At 34.3% G+C, this 14,215-nt stretch overlaps 1 long non-coding RNA gene across 3 annotated transcripts in view; it reads left to right on the forward strand.

The window, feature by feature from the left end:
- Positions 1-218: 218 nt before the first annotated feature.
- Positions 219-14,215, forward strand: part of LOC143228259 (uncharacterized) — a 61,153-nt gene continuing 47,156 nt past the window's right edge. For 2 of the 3 annotated variants that reach the window (XR_013015291.1, XR_013015289.1), the window contains exon 1: positions 219-370. This is a non-coding gene — a long non-coding RNA (uncharacterized LOC143228259). Of the gene's footprint in view, positions 371-12,496; positions 12,637-14,215 lie in introns of those variants that run through there. The other variant, XR_013015290.1, reaches the window with a different exon arrangement.

A 14,215-nucleotide genomic window follows, 5' to 3' on the forward strand; every position in this document is an offset into this window, starting at 1 on the left:
CTACAGTAATTTTTTGTTTAAAAAACAAGAGAAGAAAATCCTTGTAATGACATTAGATTTTTTATTATACATCTGCGACATACATTAAAAAATGCAATTATTCTCTCGCATCACTACAAACCCTATCCCCCCCTCTTTCCAAAGGAGGAAATCTAGTTTTGATCATACTTATGTTTCTGTATACCACCAGCTGTCGCTAATGTTCTATCAATAACAGAGGTTGGTGCTCGAGTAAGACGCCATCTGCTTCAACTGATGAACAGCTGTGCTTGTGTAAAAAAAACAAACATACGTTGTCATTTAGGTACTGCTTGTGGTTAAACTAAAGACATTTCAAGCTTTTGAGTTCGTTTATTACAAGAAATCATCGGTGAGTGAAAATACAATTCAGTTCGTTTGAAAAAGTGGCACCTCCTTTCTGATTAAGCTCCCTAGTGGACAGTATTTCAAAGCCATTTTCTGTTTGTTTAGTATCAACGTTAAAGGGTTTATTACTTACCTTAAACCCTACTGCTAAACCAAGTCATTCTTTTTGTTTGTTTCTTATGTTTTCTCTCTTTTCGTTTTTTTTTAATCTAAAGGCAGTCTTGCAGAATAGTTGGATAAAGTTTTATTGCTGCGAGGTATATAGAATTATGAGAAAGATTTTTCCATGCAGTTTAACTAATTAATGGCAAACTTGCAGCAAATTCCTAACACAGGATGTCCCAGCCAATTCGCATCTAAAGCACCTATATCTATCTGTGAAGGTAAGGCAATGTAACGCTTCGTTTACCTTCAATAACGTTGGAAACGGAGAAAGTAGAAAAAAATTATGTATTCAACTTTTTTTTTAGTGTCACTTCAACAAAGCTACGTTTTACCCTTTATTAGTGTAAATCCCATAAGAAAAGAACTTTGCGACTCGGTTTAACTTGCCTTCACAATTAACGATCTCACCTTTATTTGCTTTCATAAGTTCTGTCCGCCTAGGTCTTATCCACGCTGAAGCATGGGACGCAAGATAGGAATACAAATTTGAAAAATTCTAGATGTATTACATCTTTTGTTGTTATACTGCACGCTGTGTTTATGTAAATAATTACTTTTGTTGATATAGTTTCGATGTAACAAGATGTTGTACCCATATGAACAGATTTCTAATTCGACAGATTTAAATATATTTGGGGGAGGGGAGGAATATTCAGTCGTATCGACAGACAAACAATCTCTTTACTAACCAGACACGATCATGAAGGGACGAGGCCAGAAAGGTTTTACATATTTTAACAGCTTCTTGTTATTCATAATTTATAGCTTCTATGTTTGGACTGTTGTTCAGTAATGTTTAATTCGTTTGGAATTTTATTTTAAGTTGTTGATAATTGATATTATCACGATTAACATATTCTCTTAAATTTATAACACATAATGCATAAGTGTACTTGGTAAAATCTACTTGTGTAGGAACAAACATAAGAATTACTAGCTAAACATTTACTGTATAGCAAATAAAATGTTCAATGTTAAGAACAGGTGATGAAAAACGTGTTACTACGCGGCAGGTAATCGGAACCGTTATTGGTTCAGGTTAAGAACAGGTGATGAAAAACGTGTTACTACGCGGCAGGTAATCGGAACCGTTATTGGTTCAGATTAAGAACAGGTGATGAAAAACGTGTTACTACGCGGCAGGTAATCGGAACCGTTATTGGTTCAGATTAAGAACAGGTGATGAAAAACGTGTTACTACGCGGCAGGTAATCGGAACCGTTATTGGTTCAGGTTAAGAACAGGTGATGAAAAACGTGTTACTACGCGACAGGTAATCGGAACCGTTATTGGTTCAGCACAGCTGCTGTCTAAGTGATAATGGATTCTACTATGGTTTCTTCGGTTTCAGCAAATAAATAAGATTATTACACGTGACTGTGTAACCTGGAATTTACTGGGCTTAATCCCCGGGACTAGTTTTTTAATGTAAAATTTTGTTATATGCTGATAGCGTAAGATCACCTGAAAATATCAAAAGTGCAGCAAAGCCGTAACATGCCAGGTATATTGTTAACACTGGTTGATGTGTCAAGAGTGTTTTGTTAAACATAAGATAATTTAACTTCACGCGGTTAACAATAATGGTATAATAACCTCCAAATATATTCATGGAATATTTTGGAGATATTCTGTGCGTTAAACTATGATATATATATAATCATGGAGATATAATAAAAAATCTAGCCAGATTTAGATTTATAATGCGCTCTCTTTATTAACAGTCATAAATAGCAAATCTGGCACAGTTTACAAATCCATTTAAAACATCAACTGAAACAGAACGCTGACGTAACTATAGCTTTAATGAAACAGACGCATCATGGCTCATTATATTTCATTTAAAGGCTGTTGCGTGTTTGTATTTATTTGAAAATAAATGAACGATCCATTTTCCCAGTCTCCATATAAGTGCGAACCTTTTACTGATTAGCAGATTGTGTTGTCGAGGAATTCCTACAGTATTTTCTCTGCAGAAGAAGTTAACTGAAAGGTTTTCAGTTAAAAACAACTGTGTACGGATGCCATTAGATGATGATGAGTACTTTTTTTTCGCGCCATGCTGCAAAAAACGTTAATACGACTTTCAGAAAATGAATTTCATTTATTCATACAGTCGTAGAAATGTAATAGTAATAAGGGCACGTTAATGTAATATCAAAAGTAAATAATCTCATATTAAGGCTGTTTGAGCAAAGATAAAGCAAGTACAAAACTAAGAACAACGCTAATCTCGCTCTGCAGTTTCAGCTGTGGGCTTGTTATAAAAGTGACAGTCAGTCAAGTGATTCGATTTCAACTCTTGGACGAAGCCCTTACGGATGCTGCTGGCTGTATGTCCTCCCTTACGGATATTTCAAAATTAATACAATTATTTGTGAATTTTAGAAAACTCTTAAATTGGAAATTTAGTACACGCGCATGTAAGGGACGTTAACAATGAAAATTTCAGTTCTATATTATATTAAATGATGCAGTATTAAATAACTTTTAGCTAAGGTAAATTAAACGAAATACATACTAGCAACAAGTTAAAATTGTCGATTTCCAGTTCAACTGAACGCTTCAAGTAATGCTACTAACAAATGTTAATAAGCATTCATTATACATACATACATACATAGTATGCTTGGTGTACTTAGATATCTCAGTTTGTGCCTGCTAGAAGTACGTAATATAATTAGAAATGTGTTAATTGCTGCATAATTAAGTACCTTTAATAATGGTGTCTTAGGTCGTTTATGTTTTGTTTGGAAGCTACAGACAGGGAAACTATTAATAATATTTAGGTGCTTGGAAGCTGAGTTAATGTAAAGTAACGGTATACCTATAACAATAAACATATATTGCATCTCGTATCGCCTTTTAAGAAAAACGCAAAACGACGAAATTAATAAATGGACTTGAGTTATAATACACGAGAAATCCATTACGCTAACAACGAGATTAATAGGCCATATTAGAGTATCCAAGCAAGAAGTTCTAATCTTCGAATATCCTATGCCTATAAGGATTAACAGTGATTCTTCTAGATGACACCAGTTTATTACGTGGAACAAGTGTTGCTGTTTGGTACATCTGAATGTTCATTATATGCTTCACATAAAATTCATATGTGTGAGTAGAAATTCTTCCTTCGCCCTTGTGTTCAGTGGTATTGAGAACAAAATACAAGCAGCGGGTCCGTGTGAAGCTCTATTTATTTTTTTTACTAAACCGCAATGATAGAGAATTTGGTAGGATTACCTTCTTGGAAAGATATGCCAAAAGAAAATCGGAGTGCTTCAAGCAGTGGGCCCTTGTACTTTGTGATACTCTGCCTTTTTTTCACTAAACGATATTACGTATTATTTCTCTCGAACGAACTTCCTATTCATTGTGATTGTATTACAACTTCAAATAGCCGGAAATGTGAATTTATGCGTTAATTGTATGTCAATATGTATCAGATTTATAACGCTTAGCAACGAGTTTGGCGCACATACAGTTTTCCTTATTAAGGTGAATATACTTTAATATGCAAACAGCGATGATTATTACAAACAATAATTTATATACAAAAGCTTTAAAAACATACAAACAATAACAAGTCTTCTATTTTGTCTGGAACTAAATATCTTAGCGACGGTTCAAGACACGCGAATTAATTTTGTGTTGATACACAGACAAACACTGCTTAATGGGAAATCTAGCTATCCATTCACACGTAAGTTTTTCCGCTGACGTTATGCGATGTTTGTGTGAAAATAACTTTCAAGATAATTCACTAAAGTTAAACAGTTTGTAGTGTTCGAAACCTATAAAAGTTTCTTGCCGAATATCTGTATTTTCCCATTAATAAGCGTCTATAAGAGTTATAGCTTCTGAAGTTTAGAGTATACTAACTGTAACAAACAAACAGTATCAAACTGTTTTCTCGCGCGTCGATTTATAAACTTTAAGGTGAGATTTTTAAAAGACAACAACACTCTTATCACTAATATTTTACATATTTAATAAATTGTTGTACACTCGAGAATCTTCTACAAATTTAGAGATTAGACGGGAATTTCGCAGCACATATTTAACACAAAAAGTTAAATGCATTTCTAAATATATATATTTAACTAAAACATCGATATTAAATATATAATAGTAAATCCGTTACAAACGCTCGGTTAGAAAATCTAGTAAGTTGTCTTCTTGGTAGAAAGTACCCATAACAAGAAGTAGTGTAATGTTTACATGCATGACAACCACCAAATAAAACTTTAGCGTATACGAGAGTTAAATATAACATTAAAATACGACAAATATTGTTGTTGTTTAATATATACTTTGTTTTGTTGTTGTGTTTTTGTAAATCGCAATATATGTGGTTTCTTTATGTACACGAAGTTGTGGCTTGAAGAGTGAAAATGAGTAATAAATGTAGTTTCGATATTTCAGTTTCAGGATATTTTTCTGTAAAGTAACGCACGTGACAAGTAAATATAAGTAAAAATAATAGAAGATTAATGTAATCTGGGAACACGAACAACTTAAAAAAAACAAAGAAAAATTACCTGTGAGAGTTAATGACTTAAAAATGTAATTTGGAGTCTATTAAAAGTGATTTAAAGGTGTAACCACTCTTTTCCGTGTTCTTCCGTTTCATCTAATAAACCCTCTAGTCTTACACAGCTAAGTTAGGGACGGCTAGCGCAGATAACCCTCGTATAGCTTTGCGCAAAATTCAAAACAAACCATCTAAAAAATGGTCATATCCAACAAGCTTTTGTGTTAAGTGCTAAACACATAAGAAGTCTACCTCGCACATATTGACATTACAAAACTGTGAGTGCTGTAACCCAGTCAATTCAATAAGCTCTAGTCTTAATCAGAAACTCTTGTAAGCAGTGTCTTGCAACAGACACTTTACTAAATGGACACTGTTAAATCAGTCAAAACTGAAGTGTTTAAAATTATTGCTGTTTTCTTAGTGCAAAGCTACATAATGTACTATCAGCGCTCTATCCACAGCGGAGAATCAAAACCCATATTTTTTTTCGTTTTAAGTCCGTTCACTTACCGCTGACCTACATAGGAGCGTTTAAACTTATTAGCAGTTTGTTTAGTTCCATTTGATTAGTATAATTTCTTGCAAGGTAAATAAACTTATTTTTTACATTGTACAGTATGATATTTTATATTCACAGTCTATATTATGTTTTACTGCTCCTTGGCTTCGTTAGGATGATTATTCAAACTTATACCATGTCTACCCTCTTTTAATGAAATATTCTGGTATTTTTAAATATTGGTTCTATCGATGTACTGAATTCTTTTCTGGACAGTTTTAAACGGTACTGCGAAAGTACAGAATTATAATGAGGTGTCCTGGCTGACTGATTGATAGGCAGAAAAAAACATTTCTTCTTAATTATTAGTTTTCGTTTATCAAAGTTCAAAGTCAACTTAAACTGTAACGACTTTAAATAGAATAACATACTTATTTAAATGTGAACTTATTGATAATAGTAACTATTAATGTTTATAAGGTAGTGATTAAAGTGTAATACCTATATTTCAGTTACAGGATGTATAATATAAACCAACCAATGATGTATATTTATAAATATATGAATGAACTTATTTTTTAGTTAGGCACCCTTGTTGTTGACGTCGTTCTCGGCCATGATCTCAAAGACCCGTATTTCACAAGACATACCAACATAAGTATTAATTTACAGCGGTAAAGTTACGAACTTGCAGCGTTCAAGGGGCTCGATTTCCCGCAATGTACACATCAAATAGTCTAATATGGCTTTGCTCTAAAAGTCTAAACGAACAGTTCAAAATTATTTTGAGGATTTGTAAGAATCCAGTAAGCTTACTAATAAGTTTGTTAGCTTATAATCAACTTAACTAAAATCTAAAAAAAAATCTAAAACTAATTCTCATTCAGAGAATCATGGCAACACACTATTTACGAACTAATGCAACACACATAGTACACTAGCAAAAAAACAAACAAAAAAAACGTTACTATGTTACGTTTTTCAAATCAAAATGAAACTTCTAAGTGGTCGAAGGCTTGTTTATTATTCGACCACGCTTTAGCAAGATCGTCATTAAATGTTTTACTTTTCTGTTTATTAACTTACGATACTACACTCCTTCCTTTTCCCATTAACTGTTTGAAACTTACTACTGTTCTCAAATTCTATTCATTGTTCTCTTCGTTGTCACTTCTGTTCGAGAAAAAGAAAGCATCTAACTAGCTTAGCTTGAAATACTTTCCTGTATATATGTGTGGTTTGTGAAATCGTTATTATAATTGAACATTAAATTCTAACTTGTTTCTATTTCTTATTAAAAAAGAAGTCTAAGAATTATGTGCATACATTTAAATGAAGTATTTCCAGTGCTGGTTATCCCTAAATTTATTTGATTTCATTAGTGATTTGTCACTAGATCTCTGCTAGCATCCAAAAGTTTTTATTTGTTTTTTTAATATGCTGGTGTAATACACAAAATACACATTTACTCAATCCATATGTTACCTTTCTTAGTTTAAGCTTGTGAAAAGTAATCATACGGTACCTTTGCCGACGGAGATAGCTACTATGTATCTCAAACCTAAGACGAAAATGAACAAATGAAACTGTTTTCAAGACATTTGAAGTAGATGGACAAATCTGTATAAATGCAAATTCCTCACTTCATTTCGAGGGCGCTCATCTGTGAAAACATTTTCAACTGTTTTGATTACAACCATAGTTAGATAAATGTGCGCGGTTAAACACAGGTCTTGCTTTGGAAATAGTGAGAATAATTATTTCATGGTATGTTGTGCTCGCTCATTGTGCTAAGTTTAAAATCCAAACAGTACGTGACAGTAATTTCAGAAAATCAAAAAACAAGCTAAAACGTAGGTATGTATATATATATATATATATATATATATATAAAACACAGTAAATTACTTTTTATATCATCACAAACGTGAGATTTAAATTAAATTATTTAATCAGAAAGTTGTAACAAAATGCAGTTTAGTTTGTGTATGTGTGTGTGAATCTACCTTACGAAAAAGCACTTGTGTCGTTGAGAAAGTATTTAGTACTGACCCATTCATCAGAATTCTCTGGTAATGCAATAAAATAAAAGGGATAGGTCATCTAATTAACTCCTCGTATGCTGCAAAAATGTATGAAAAATGAAACTTTAAGTTGAACAAATAACATAGGCTTCTAAAACACATTTGCGTGTGCGTATACACACACACACACACACACACACACACACAAGTTATGGACATACATTTACCGCTCGAAGCAAAAACCTTTGGTTACTTTAATACCAGGTTCATGAGCACGTTTTTCTTTCTTATCAAGCAAGTTCGCGTGCCTCCACTCACAACTTGTTTTAGCTAACTTCATAAGGTAGAGTAAAGTTGCACATTGTTGGCTCAATTCTTCTTAATTTGTTTCCAACTAGGTCTCATTATCTCGTTCAAGATGTACTCGACGTTTTGCAGTGAAGTCCTCCTCCGGGCAACGCTTGTCGGGAGGATGCTAGCTGGGTTCAATTAGGCTTATTGAAGCAACAATCACGCAGCATGAATAGAATACCATTAGGCCTGGTCCTGGTTCATTTGTGGTATCAGCTATCCTAACTTTAAGATGTGTTGATCAACTCTATTTTCTGATGCAATTACAGATTGACTAGGATTTATGAAGAGCCCTTAGAAAAATAAGTTTTAATGATGTGAGGAAAGAAAGATTGGAGATGTTACGCAGCACAGGCAAGGAAGTTGAAAGAAATTCTTTAGATTTAAAAAGTTTACTTGATTAAACCTTTCCCGCAATTTCTTTCTCCGTTTTTCGGACGAATTTATATATGCGTTTCCTTCAGTATATTTTTTTATATATAGACGCGCTGCTTCAAGAATTGTATTCCTAAATTCTTTTAATTTTGAAATACGGAATATTTATTCTGAGAAATCCATTAGAAACAAGAATGTGCAAATCTTATATTTTCACGTAAATAGTCTATATAACAGTCTTGAATTATTAAAAATACGTAATATAAAAAAACCTCGTTTGCTAGAATTTGCAAGATAACATACTTGGTGTTTGTATTTGATGCCTACACATAAACGTAATTTCACTGTTCAAAGTGTTTATTTTAAGGGTTATGTGCAAACGTATTTCTAACAATTCTGTTATAATTAGGACTGGGCGTTGCCTAGTTCTTAACGTACAAAGTATTTTAACCTGAAGATTATTGGTTCCAAGTCCATTGTCTCAAAACTGCGCTCCGTATATTCGAGCCTTGGGTTGAACGAGAGTAGCCCACGCGTTGGTGTTAATCTCTAGTTGCCTTTTCCGTCTAGTGTGACAGTAGAAAATTAGAATCCGCTTTGCGCAGTCAGCCGTTTGTGTAGTCTACGCAAGCATTCTGAAAGATCTGTTTGTTTGTTTTTTGAATGTCGCACAAAGCTACTCGAGGACTATCTGTGCTAGCCGGCCCTAATTTAGCAGTGTAAGACTAGAGAGAAGGCAGCTAGTCATCACCACCCACCACCAACTCTTGGGCTATTCTTTTACCAACGAATAGTGGGATTGACCGTAACATTATAACGCCTCCACGGCTGAAAGGGCGAGCATATTTGGCGCGAAGAGGGTGCGAACCCGTGACCCTTAGATTACGAGTCGCACGCCTTCACACGCTTGGCCATGCCATTCTGAAAGATACAGTTAAAACTATAATCAAGTAATTATTTCTTTTTTTTACTTTAACGATTTCATATGATAACTTGAATATTACCTGTTGTTTATGAACTCGTGCAAACATTTCAGAGCTACAAAAGGCAGTCAGAAAATAAAACTTGAAATACTGTTGGAATTTTAACTACTAGCTCCACCTGTAGAAAGAATCAAATTTGTAAATATTATCAGGTCAAGCAGCCGTGGGAGTTATTCATATCGATGTAGTTGTAACAACAATTTTTAGTTTATACTTTGTATTGAATAGCATTTGTTGGTATTGTGAATAGTGTGCTAAGCGACCTCCGATAGTTTGGTAGCGAAGGGAGGTTAATGAAAAAAAAACATGGAAAAGCTCAATAATAACATGTGGTTCTTGTTGTAAGAGAGGTCTTAGAAATGCAAAATCACCGAATATGTAAATTTACAAGTTGTATCCCGCTGGTACAGCGGTAAGTCTACGGATTTATAATGCTAAAATCAAAAAATTCTCTTCGGTGGACTCAGCAGATAGCCCGATGTGGCTTTGCTATAAGAAAACGCACACACACATTTGTAACTTAAAGCAAAAAGAAACTGAAACAGTGGTGAAAGACGTTAACGAAGTTTGTTGTAGACTACGAGGTCTGTTCAAAAAATACGCGGACTGTTTGAATTGCGCGGCTCCAGTTGGTTCCAGGGGAATCCGCTTGGTGTCGCTAGGTTTGCACAGATCAGCTGATTACGACGCCATTTCCCGATTGCAGGTATCTTCATTTGTGTATTAGCTACGCGGTTTTAAAAAAAGTGCGATTTTCTCGTTTGGCGGATTTCAGAAGGAATGACCTGAAGGAGCAACGACTTGCTGTGAAATTTTGTGTTAAACTTGGAAAATCTGCGACTGAAACTTTTGCTATGCTTAACACGGCTTACGGTGATGTTGCTATGAATCGTACGGCATGTTTAAAGTGGCATGAACGTTTTAAGGATGGTCGACAGTCCATTGAAGATGATGAGCGTCCTGGACGTCCTTCCACGTCAACTGACGACCCACAAAATCAACACCCTGGTGCGAGCAAATCGACGTCTGACTGTCAGGGAGCTTGCTGAAGAGTGTAGGATATCACTTGGATCTTGTTACGAGATTTTGACCGAAAAATTGAAGATGCACCGCGTTGCTGCGAAATTTGTGCCTCAGAACTCGTGCGTTTTTGGCCAAACACTCGATCACCGTTCTTCCCCACCCCCCACCCCTACTCACCTGACCTTGCTCCTTGCGATTTTTTCTTGTTCCCCAAACTCAAAAGACCCTTGAAAGGAAGAAGATTTGAGACGATTCCCGAGATTAAGGCAAATGCGACGAAGGAGCTGGAGGACATTACAAAAGAAGCGTACCAGGACTGTTTCAACAAGTGGAAACACCGTTGGGATAAGTGTGTGTGTTGGGGAGGAGAGTACTTTGAAGGGGTCCCAGACCTGTAACTTCTAAATAAAGTACATTTTGTTTTATGACGTCAGACCGCGTATTTTTTGAACAGCCCTCGTATTTCGTAATATTGTAACAATCGGGGTATCGGTCCCCAGTTTCGATTGAATTTCGGATAAGTTGTAAGAATTTGGCTTCCATTTTTTAGGCTGTCATGAGACTATGTTGTTGTAAAGAATTTCAAGTGTTACTTTTACTCTTACTCAACTTACTATTATATTACCGTGTTTTTGTTTTGTCTTCATTCGTTAGAATGTTTTCTCCACCTTTTTGGCAAATTATCAAATACACTACTCTTCCTTAATAGACTAGATCCCTTTCAGATTATATGTATAAATAACTTATAGAAATACGAACTTTATACACAATTTTCATGGAGAAAATAGTTGAATAGTTCAAGAAGAAAAATTAATGTTTGATGGTTTCATATTCTTTATCATCTGACGTGTCTTCGAATTCCTCTTTTCAATCCCACTATTCGTTGGTGAAAGAGTAGTCCAAGAATTGGTGGTGGGTGATGAGGACGACTAGATACCTTCTCTCTTGTCTTACACTGCTAAATTAGAGATGGTTAGTGCAGATAGCCCTCGTGTAGCTTTGCACAAAATTAAAAAACAAACACATTTTTAAAGATGTACGCCTTGATTATCCTCATAACAAGCGACATCTTTGCGTTTGAAATAGTTTATAGATGTACATCTCAAATGCATAACAAAAGATAGTGGGACATATAAAATAAAGAAATATTCAACAAAAAACTTCAGTCTACAAGGTTGAATCTGAAAGTTCCATATTTGGGAAACTGGATTGAAGTGGGGGGGATCCTGAGGTTCGGAAAAAGTAATTTTCCCATCCACACACACACACACACACACACACACACACACACACACACACACACAACAACAACAACAAAATGGAATCATTTCAACGTTTGTGCCCAGAAGCACTAGGAAACTTATTTTTTAACATGAAACATTTGTACCAACCCATTCACATTAACTGTTTTAAAACCTGTTCCTCTTTTCCTTGTTTTAAAGTGTACAGTTTAAGCCAATACCGATATGTTGAGAGTTCTTACAATTAACAATTACGCATCGTGTATTGTTAAATTTAAATATTCTTATAGCACTGAAAGAACCATCATGTTGGCGTATTCGAAATCTTTTTATATTGGCACAACTATAATCCTTGCACTTAGTTTTAGTTTTACATATATATATATATATATATATATATATATATATGACGCCTATGTCATCTTAACTGTCGTGTATTTCGCAAAGTAGCAGTATCTCAACGCTAAACCCATTATGCGGTCTAAACTTGTCACGTGATTCCAAAAGGACCAACCATAAATCGTGGCAAAAAGTAAGAACAGTCTATTGAATTGAGAAGAAACAGTTCTGAACGTAAACAAAATTATACCTAAACAGAAAATACGGTAACTTGCATGATATTTCCTGATCCAAAGACAAGGCTTCTTTAAAATTAAGAATACGGTAATAGCAGTTTAGATATAAACATATTGTCCCTTACTCTATGTGGGATCATCAACATCTGCTGTCAGGAATGAATGTGTTCCTATCAGTTTGGACAAAGGACATATTATCTGTGAGAGCTAAAGTGAGAGAAAACACATATCTTATTACAGTGGTCTTGGTTGTTCTAATTGTGAAATCAAGGATTATTGAATTTTCTTAGTACTAGGATGAAGGTTCGGTCGATTATAACGTGAGCTTTAGCCGATGTATATAAATATATAAGGTTTGTTTTTGTGATAGAGGTAATGGAATGAGGTTCTAGTCAGAAATCAGAAATACATTTCTGGCAATCAGTCATCTATTACAGTCATCCATTACTTACTGCATTATAACGAACAACATCAATAAAATAGGAGTCTACAAGGTAACATTTAAATTGTTTATTCATGGGCTTGAAGAAAATATCTGTTACACGGACAGCTTTAAATGAAACATTTACAATGATCTTTAAATAAGAAGCACATTTTAGAAATTATTTTAGTTTGAAAAATTCTTTCGTAAAATTTTTAAAGTAAACAAACTGTCCATGCTTAAAAAAAAAAATAGATGGTGAAATTAAATGCATGATAAACTAACATTTAAAACATTGAAGTTTGGGGAACAGTTTATACATCCTAACTACAATCACTTAAACCAGATTACGCATTTAACAAAATGTGGTCTTACGTTCTAGAAAGATTCGAGTCACAGTCTGTTAACTGATGTTGAAAAAATGTTTCCCTAAAGGTGCAAGATCTTCTGTTCCTCTCCCCACCAAAATTGCTCACTTTTTCATTTTTTTTAATCTTTGTAACAGTTACTGAAATATTTTTTGATCTGGCTAAAGGGATTTTCTTCTTTTCGTTAACTGTGCTCAGAGATTTTTGGATTAAGTTAGTTTCATTTTCTTAACCTTTGTTCTGCTATATTTAATGCAAATAAAGAAGAGAAACTTTAACATTTTTGGACACATGATAAACGCATCGTTCACTTATAATCCAGTAAGGATAGTTTTATATTAGCTGAAAGTACAACAACCAAAATTAATCAAGTTTCGTCTTTGAATGTAAAAAGTAAACTGCGATGCCACGTTTTGCGCTTAAATAAAAAAAATAATTTTATCACTGTTGGTGTTCAAAATACAATTAGGTTTTTCACATCACACCATTAATTCATAAATTATGTAACACTTAATTTTCTAACCACAAGTATTTCATCAGGGTTAAATTATGTTTAATTCTTCCCAGTGATGATAATGTTTATTCTTTTCTCTTATTACATTTATAATATTTGTGATTACGAGACTTTACAGAGATATACCTAAAACGTTACTGGTTGATCTTTATGTGGTAAGTGAATTGTCTTAAGAATTACGAGGAAGCCAAAAGTAATTTATCTATTCTGATTTATTCGATATCCAGATCTTAATTTCATTGAACCATGGTTTGGGGGTAATAGTCATCTTTGATGCAACAACACTTTGATACTTCATTATTAAATCAAGTTGGCGAATAGTTATCATGGCGACCCAACACAATTCTCAACCCTTTTCGTTCAAGTGTTTGAAATTGTTACTCAATCTCTATATTAGTAGATATTGTAGTACTATTTTAGGTTTTGATTTAGTAGAGTAAATTTAAACAAATAGTTACACTGGCAAAGCTTTGTAAAAAGTTTATATAAATTTATTTCTGTTTAAACCATTTAAAAAAAGAGCGGTATGATTTGTTTGTTTTGAATTTTGCGCAAAGCTACTCGAGGGCTATCTGCGCTAGTCGTCCCTAATTTAGCAATGTAAGACTAGAGAGAAGACAGCTACTCATCACCACCTACCGCCAACTCTTGGGCTACTATTTTACCAACGAATAGTGGGATTGACCGTCACATTATTACGCACCCACGGCTGTAAAGGCGAGCATGTTTGGTGTGATGGGGATGCAAGTCGCACGCCTCAACCCACCTGG

This window comes from Tachypleus tridentatus, chromosome 10 (genome assembly GCF_004210375.1).
Source record: "Tachypleus tridentatus isolate NWPU-2018 chromosome 10, ASM421037v1, whole genome shotgun sequence".
Taxonomy (NCBI): Eukaryota; Metazoa; Arthropoda; class Merostomata; order Xiphosura; family Limulidae; genus Tachypleus; species Tachypleus tridentatus.